The following is a 9,634-nucleotide window of genomic DNA, read 5'->3' on the forward strand; positions in this document are numbered from 1 at the left end:
TCCTGTGTACTGCACTTCTTCACAAGTAGAGAGATATATAGGTTCCTGTGTACTGCACTTCTCCACAAGTAGATAGATATATAGGTTCCTGTGTACTGCACTTCTTCACAAGTAGAGAGATATATAGGTTCCTATGTACTGCACTTCTCCTCAAGTAGAGAGATATATAGGTTCCTGTGTACTGCACTTCACCTCAAGTAGAGAGATATATAGGTTCCAGTGTACTGCACTTCTCCTCAAGTAGAGAGATATATAGGTTCCTGTGTACTGCACTTCACCTCAAGTAGAGAGATATATAGGTTCCTGTGTACTGCACTTCTCCTCAAGTAGAGAGATATATAGGTTCCTGTGTACTGCACTTCTCCACAAGTAGAGAGATATATAGGTTCCTGTGTACTGCACTTCTCCTCAAGTAGAGAGATATATAGGTTCCTGTGTACTGCACTTCTTCACAAGTAGAGAGATATATAGGTTCCTATGTACTGCACTTCTCCTCAAGTAGAGAGATATAGAGGTTCCTGTGTACTGCACTTCTCCACAAGTAGAGAGATATATAGGTTCCTGTGTACTGCACTTCTCCTCAAGTAGAGAGATATATAGGTTCCTGTGTACTGCACTTCTCCACAAGTATAGAGATATATAGGTTCCTGTGTACTGCACTTCACCTCAAGTAGAGAGATATATAGGTTCCAGTGAACTGCACTTCTCCACAAATAGAGAGATATATAGGTTCCTGTGTACTGCACTTCTCCTCAAGCAGAAATCTATATGTTTTCCTTTGTACTACACTTCTCCTCAAGCAGAGAGATTATAGGTTTCTGTGTACTGCACTTCTCCTCAAGTAGAGAGGTAAATAGATTCCTGTGTACTGCACTTCTTCTCAAGTAGAGAGATATATAGGTTCCTGTGTACTGCACTTCTCCACAAGTAGAGAGATATATAGGTTCCTGTGTACTGCACTTCTCCTCAAGTAGAGAGATATATAGGTTCCTGTGTACTGCACTTCTCCACAAGTAGAGAGATATATATAGGTTCCTGTGTACTGCACTTCTCCTCAAGTAGAGAGATATATAGGTTCCAGTGAACTGCACTTCTCCACAAGTAGAGAGATATATAGGTTCCTGTGTACTGCACTTCTCCTCAAGCAGAAATCTATCTGTTTTCTTTTGTACTACACTTCTCCTCAAGCAGAGAGATTATAGGTTTCTGTGTACTGCACTTCTCCTCAAGTAGAGAGGTAAATAGATTCCTGTGTACTGCACTTCTTCTCAAGTAGAGAGATATATAGGTTCCTGTGTACTGCAGTTCTCCACAAGTAGAAAGATATATAGGTTCCTGTGTACTGCACTTTTCCTCAAGTAGAGAGATATATAGGTTCCTGTGTACTGCACTTCTCCTCAAGTAGAGAGATATATTGGTTCCTGTGTACTGCACTTCTCCTCAAGTAGAGAGATATATAGGTTCCTGTGTACCGCACTTCTCCTCAAGTAGATAGATATATAGGTTCCTGTGTACTGCACTTCACCTCAAGTAGAGAGATATGTAGGTTCCTGTGTACTGCACTTCTCCTCAAGTAGAGAGATATATAGGTTCCTGTGTACTGCACTTCTCCACAAGTAAAGAGCTATATAGGTTCCTGTGTTCTGCACTTCTCCTCAAGCAGAAATCTATATGTGTTCCTGTGTACTACACTTCTCCTCAAGTAGAGAGATATATAGGTTCCTGTGTACTGCACTTTTCCTCAAGTAGATATGTATATGGGTTCCTGTGTACTGCACTTCTCCTCAAGTAGAGAGATATATAGGTTCCTGTGTACTGCACTTCACCTCAAGTAGAGAGATATATAGGTTCATGTGTACTGCACTTCTCCTCAAGTAGAGAGATATATAGGTTCCTGTGTACTGCACTTCTCCACAAGTAGAGAGATATATAGGTTCCTGTGTACTGCACTTCTCCTCAAGTAGAGAGATATATAGGTTCCTGTGTACTGCACTTCTCCTCAAGTAGAGAGATATATAGGTTCCTGTGTACTGCACTTCTCCTCAAGTAGAGAGATATATAGGTTCCTGTGTACTGCACTTCTCCTCGAGTAGAGAGATATATAGGTTCCTGTGTACTGCACTTCTCCACAAGTAGAGAGATATATAGGTTCCTGTGTACTGCACTTCTCCTCAAGTAGAGAGATATATAGGTTCCTGTGTACTGCACTTCTCCACAAATAGAGAGATATATAGGTTCCTGTGTACTGCACTTCTCCTCAAGTAGAGAGATATATAGGTTCCTGTGTACTGCACTTCTCCTCAAGTAGAGAGATATATAGGTTCCTGTGTACTACACTTCTCCTCAAGCAGAGAGATTATAGGTTCCTGTGTACTGCACTTCTCCTCAAGTAGAGAGATATGTAGGTTCCTGTGTACTGCACTTCTCCTCAAGTAGAGAGATATATAGGTTCCTGTGTACTGCACTTCTCCACAAGTAGAGAGATATATAGGTTCCTGTGTTCTGCACTTCTCTTCAAGCAGAAATCTATATGTGTTCCTGTGTACTACACTTCTCCTCAAGTAGAGAGATATATAGGTTCCTGTGTACTGCACTTTTCCTCAAGTAGATATTTATATGGGTTCCTGTGTACTGCACTTCTCCTCAAGTAGAGAGATATATAGGTTCCTGTGTACTGCACTTCTCCTCAAGTAGATATTTATATGGGTTCCTGTGTACTGCACTTCTCCTCAAGTAGAGAGATATATAGGTTCCTGTGTACTGCACTTCTCCTCAAGTAGAGAGATATATAGGTTCCTGTGTACTGCACTTCTCCTCAAGTAGAGAGATATATAGGTTCCTGTGTACTGCACTTTTCCTCAAGTAGAGAGATATATAGGTTCCTGTGTACTGCACTTTTCCTCAAGTAGAGAGATATATAGGTTCCTGTGTACTGCACTTCTCCACAAGTAGAGAGATATATAGGTTCCTGTGTACTGAACTTCTCCTCAAGTAGAGATATATATAGGTTCCTGTGTACTGCACTTCTCCTCAAGTAGAGAGATATATAGGTTCCTGTGTACTGCACTTCTCCTCAAGTAGAGAGATATATAGGTTCCTATGTACTGCACTTCTCCTCAAGTAGAGAGATATATAGGTTCCTGTGTACTGCACTTCTCCACAAGTAGAGAGATATATAGGTTCCTGTGTACTGCACTTCTCCTCAAGTAGAGAGATATATAGGTTCCTGTGTACTGCACTTCTCCTCAAGTAGAGAGATATATAGGTTCCTGTGTACTGCACTTCTCCTCAAGTAGAGAGATATATAGGTTCCTGAGTACTGTACTTCTCCACAAATAGAGAGATATATAGGTTCCTGTGTACTGCACTTCTCCACAAGTAGAGAGATATATAGGTTCCTGTGTACTGCACTTCTCCTCAAGTAGAGAGATATATATGTTCCTGTGTACTGCACTTCTCCTCAAGTAGAGAGATATATAGGTTCCTGTGTACTGCACTTCTCCTCAAGTAGAGAGATATATAGGTTCCTGTGTACTGCACTTCTCATCAAACAAAAATCTATATTTGTTCCTGTGTACTACACTTCTCCTCAAGTAGAGAGATATATAGGTTCCTGTGTACTGCACTTCTCCTCAAGTAGATATTTATATGGGTTCCTGTGTACTGCACTTCTCCTCAAGTAGATATTTATATGGGTTCCTGTGTACTGCACTTCTCCTCAAGTAGATATCTATATGGGATCATGTGCACTACACTTCTCCTCAATAGAGATATATAAGAGTTCCTGTGCAGTGCACTTCTCCTCAAGTAGATATCTATATGGGTTCCTGTGCAGTGCACTTCTCCTCAAGTAGATATCTATATGGGTTCCTGTGCACTACACTTCTCCTCAATAGAGATATATAAGTGTTCCTGTGCGCTACACTTCTCCAAAAAAGAGTCTATATGTGTATCCAGTTTAAAATGAACACCCAAAAGACCTTTGGAGCTATGATCCGGACAAAAAGTCGAGTTATACCTAAGAAAAGGGGGAAATAAGTAGATATGGAATATAGAATTAAAACTCTTGCCCACTGCCTTACCTCGTATTTATAAGTACCATTATTCCAGTTTCATCCAAATCCCGATACTACTGTTTGTATAATGCACCAGTCAATTGTAACCACGCCCTCCCTCCCCAGTTCCGGGGGTATACCGAGGATAGCCGTGGAAATGAACCGTGTTTTTACCTTCCAGGTGGCCCCCAGTGCCGGGTGAATGCGGTGGTTTTGTCTTCGCGCCAAAAATAGCGTGGAATGGGCCTTACCTAGGGTCCCTTGGGTGCGGGGGTATTTAGCTGGGATTTTACCAGCAGTTCGGAATTTTACCGGGGTTGGCTGGACCGAGAGTCAATGTTCCCGCTATTCCCCGGACCTGGGGGGGGGGGGGGGGGAGGGCTGTGGTTACAATTGACTGGTGCATAATGGTCTGGACGGACAAGCAGCTTCCTTAGGAATGCATAATGATGAAAAGAACTGGGGAGCAAATTAACAAAGCTCTTGTGAATTTTGCCCTCTGGCTATGTTTCGGGTGTTGCATTGAAATCCAATCATTAGTTTTTAAGTTTTTCTCCGGACAAGGGTTTCACGGACGGAAGGACGGACAGATAAAGCGGTAAACAACTATTTCCGAAAACTTATGTAAAACTGCTTTCTTTTAAAGCTGCTCTGTCACCGATTTACCATTTTGTCAACTTATTTTGTCTTGAAATGAGCCTAATTATCTGCAAACTAGTGATACAAGACTGTTGACAAAAGATCAGATCGCATATTTTCATCTTTCTGTACGAAAATTAATGTTTTATGGCCTAAAGCGTTACCAACGGTTTAAGAAAAGTGCAAAGAAAAGTGCATCAAACATCATTTTTTGAACTTAAATATGAAAATCTGCGATCTGATCTTTTGTCACCATGCAGTCCTTTAACACTGATTTACATACAGTTTCGCATAAATGGTCTCGTTCCAGGACAAACAAAATGAAAAAAGTTGTCAAAACGTTCAATCTGTGAGAGTGCAGCTTTAATACTAAAGAAGAATGAATATCCGCTGACTCTGGCTTATACAGCCAAAATCAGATACTCAAGTTTGTGTTTAACGAAACCGAGTTGTTTGAGGATAGTGGGCGACATGGGGTCTTATTGGTACTCTTGCAATTAATCTAGTCATGATTTTTAATATCCCCACGTATCCGTTGAGATCGAGAAAAGGTGGCGACTGGTATTTGTGTTTACATCAAACGAGTCATGATATAGGTCCTCAGAGAAAAATTATATCGTATATTTTCTTTAATTATATGCATCCTTGATTAATTTCATTATTTGACGTACAGTCGTAATTTTACCCAGGGAATACCGTGTTATGTATTTTCGATGTTTAATATGGATAAGGAAATGCATACAGGACATAATTGAACACTCCTATTCGTATCATGTTCCGGGAAATGACATGAAATGACTGATATTTACACTGGTCTTAGGTATTACGTTGACAAATATTCTGACCGAGTTTAATGAAGATTTGATAAACACTTTTGAATTTATTAACGCATTTTTTTTCTTGATCTCACTTACTGGTCTTTTTACCAAAGGTGACCAATGTTTACACTGATCTTTAATATCCTGCTGACACAATTCTGACCACGTCTCATGGAGATCGACTCCATACCTACCATGGCCAATAGCGGATTCAATTCGGTTTTGAGGGAGGAGCGAATGTCAAAAGGTTGTGCCCCTAAGTTTCACCCCTCTAACGTCAATTCCTGGATCAGCCCCTGGTGAGCGCTTTAGATGTCTTATCAAGGTCATACTACGTTTTCCCCTAAAATATGCCTTACGTGATATCGTTTGTTGCTGAGACAGAAACCGACATGAACCGGCTATAACCACAGAAATGAATTATGTGAAATATGGACTGCTATTGTCAATTTCGAATTCTACGTCAATGAGATTTTTAAGGATTGCCATTACCATTCACGAACTGGAAATGAAATATACCATTGGGACTTGTGTGTTAAGTGCCTCTGAGCTATTCATAGAACTTGTTTGGCAACCACCGCTGTCTACAACGCCTACTTGACTGCACATGTTGATTACAAAATCAGTGTGACGCAAGCTCAGACCTAAATATGTGAAATAAGTTATTTCAAAACAGCGAAAACAACATTGTTTGTACCATAAAGTTGAAAACTGTTTATATGTCCTTTACATTTTGATATAAATAGACAAAGTTTAGATTGGAAAAATGCCACTTCTAGAGCGTTTTACGTCTATGACTACCATACATTTCCTTAAAATTCAGTTCAAAACCAATTGATTTAATGAATAAAAAGGAATGTCACGTTTCTCCTAGCAAAAAATTCGCCCACTTTGAAGTAATGCACGTTTAATTTACAAGAAATCCATTTTGATTCCAACTGGAAGAAAGCAAAGTTCTAGTTCATCGATCTAATGCCGCATTTTATCCAAATTAGGCTAAAGTTGTTCAATTATTCACTTTTATGCCCATAAATGGATGTTAAGTTCGTCTTTTGATTTTGAATATTTAATAAATGTACTTTAGGGCGTTTGTTACTGAAAATGCCATTTCAAGACCGCATTTAGAATATCCGAGGCTTCTTTTATTGAATATTTATTAAATGTACTGTAAGGCAACATGGTTTTCGTTACTTTAAAAGTCATAAATATTCATTATTTAACTAACTGAGACGTTTGTTTGAAATATTGATAACCCGTGCGTTGATGGTATCTGTAAATCCGCATTTTAAAACCTGGAAAGTTAAAACGTGCACTAGGCGAGTATTTAAAATCAAGAGATGAGTTATATGCTATACATATATAAAATAGTATCTAAATTGAATTTTACATGTTCACCTTTGTTTTTATTTGCCCTCGGAGCAGCATAAAAAGTACTTAAAGAAATTTTTAAATTCTTCAAAACGCTGTTAAATATTTCGCAAGAATTTCCAAATAAATGTTTGGCTGAACGTTACAAGGCGGTGAAGGTGTTATCTGTCTTTATATTATTGTGACGTTGTGTGTCTTTTATTGGGTGTTTCTAGGCAACGAACCGTGTGCCTCTCTAATCAGTGCCGTCGTTAAACTGTGTCAGGCATCAAACCGTCTGCCTCTCTGATCAGTGCCGTCGTTAAACTGTGTCAGGCATCGAACCGTATGCCTCTTCTCTGTGTCATCGTTAAACTGTGTTTGGCATTAAACCGTGTGCCTCTACTCAGTGTCATCGTTAAACTGTGTTTGGCATTAAACCGTGTGCCTCTACTCAGTGTCATCGTTAAACTGTGTTCGGCATTGAATCGCGTGTCTCTACTGAGTGTTATCGTTAAACCGTGTTAGGCATTGAATCGTATGTCTTTAATCAGTGTCATCGTTGAACCGTGTCAGGAATTAAACCGTGTGCCTCTACTCAGTGTCATCGTTGAACTGTGTTTGACATTCAACCGTTTGTCTCTACTCAGGGCCATCGTTGAACTGTGTTTGGCATTCAACCGTTTGTCTCTACTCAGTGTCATCGTTGAACTGTGTTTGACATTCAACCGTTTGTCTCTACCCAGGGCCATCGTTGAACTGTGTTTGGCATTCAACCGTTTGTCTCTACTCAGTGTCATCGTTGAACTGTGTTTGACATTCAACCGTTTGTCTCTACTCAGTGTCATCGTTGAACTGTGTTTGACATTCAACCGTTTGTCTCTACTCAGTGTCATCGTTGAACTGTGTTTTGCATTCAACCGTTTGTCTCTACTCAGTGTCATCGTTGAACTGTGTTTTGCATTCAACCGTTTGTCTCTACTCAGTGTCATCGTTGAACTGTGTTTGACATTCAACCGTTTGTCTCTACTCAGTGTCATCGTTGAACTGTGTTTGACATTCAACCGTTTGTCTCTACTCAGTGTCATCGTTGAACTGTGTTTGACATTCAACCGTTTGTCACTACTCTGTGCCATCGTTTAACTGTGTTTGGCATTCAACCGTTTGTCTTTACTCAGTGCCATTGTTGAACTGTATTAGGAAAACAGAAAATGTAACATCCAATAAACCTATCAACCGTTGTAAAATCCTGAAATTTGGCTGTGCTGTTTTTTTATGGACAGAACCAATAATGTTTGACTTTTGCTTGTAAACCCTAGACATATCGCATATGTTTATGACGCTTAAAAGGAAACTTGAGTAGTATTTCATCTACATATCGGAGTAAGTAAGAGTTTATTTTTTCAGAAATTTAATACACTTCACTTGTGTCCGATACATACTTGTTTTGAAATAGCAACGCGTTGTCACATGACCGTTGTTGCTTTATTTTCATTTTCTACTTTTAACACTGTCGCAATAGGTGACGTTTTCAATTGGAAGGAGACATTTTTCCATTAGGAATGACTGGAAATATATTGCATCCTTCGTAGGCCAGAATATGATGCTAAATTCATACATAGCGTATATATTCGATGATTGAAATACGCAGAAAAAAATAATTCTTTTACGCTTTTCGCTGATATTTGGAATTTTATCAGTGAAACAACGACAGTGAAAATATCACCACTCGTGAAAATATGTTTTTCTATAACACTCGTGAAATAAAATACTATCTGATACTGAAATCAACAAATATGATGATAAATAAATGACAGACTTCTATTGAATACAGACCAATGAAAATGTATCCAATTGACGCTCTCCATGGAAGAGTTATGTTACCATGGCGACACATCTTAAGCATTATAAGTCGAGCAGGTTCAGCAAGACTCATAACTCTATACGATTATACACGCATGTAAGCCATGTTCAACTTTCAACTCAGTTTCAGCATCGTTAGTGGAGTGTGATAAGCAGACTGTGTAACTCAAAATCATTTTAAGTGATTATGGTTATTTATGTTCAGAATCATTTCCTTTAAGCATTAACAAATTGTTCAAACTGTGTTAAAGTAAATACCGAGATCATTATGTCGAAATAACGAGATAGCAAAGTCGGTAAAGGGGAATGCAATGTCGTTAATTGCGAAAAGAATATAATAAATTAGAGGAAAATGTTTCTTCTGGAGATCCAAAGATTAGATTGGTATATAAATTTACATATCATATGTATAGTTACGTACACAATACCACATGTAGTTATATTACAGACTGTCTAACAAAGAATTAGGGATGATATCTCTACTAAATTACAACAACAAAATAAAATAATAAAAATAATATACTGAACATTGCTTTGTTCTCTTATAAGTATCATATCCACGTTATTATGCTATTATCTTAGACAACGTGTTGGTTAAAGTGTTTTGCATTTTATTCGATATGTGCGAGAACAAATAACCAATGATAAATTAAACGTCTTAAGCATTTTGAAGATATGTAACTAGATGGTTTGTATCATTGAAAACATGCATGCAAAATAATTTTTGAAACCGTGATATTTTTTCACGTTCAGCAATTTGCTGAACTTAAACCCCTGCGAGACCTGAAACATATCTAACGCAAATCTACCACGCCAATTAAAGCCCTGCCAGGCCTGAGGCGTATCTTGCTTGCATGAAGCACGCCCTTTAAAGCCCTTCGAGGCATGAAGCATACCTTACGCCAATCTAGC

Source organism: Mya arenaria, chromosome 11 (genome assembly GCF_026914265.1).
Source record: "Mya arenaria isolate MELC-2E11 chromosome 11, ASM2691426v1".
NCBI lineage: Eukaryota > Metazoa > Mollusca > Bivalvia > Myida > Myidae > Mya > Mya arenaria.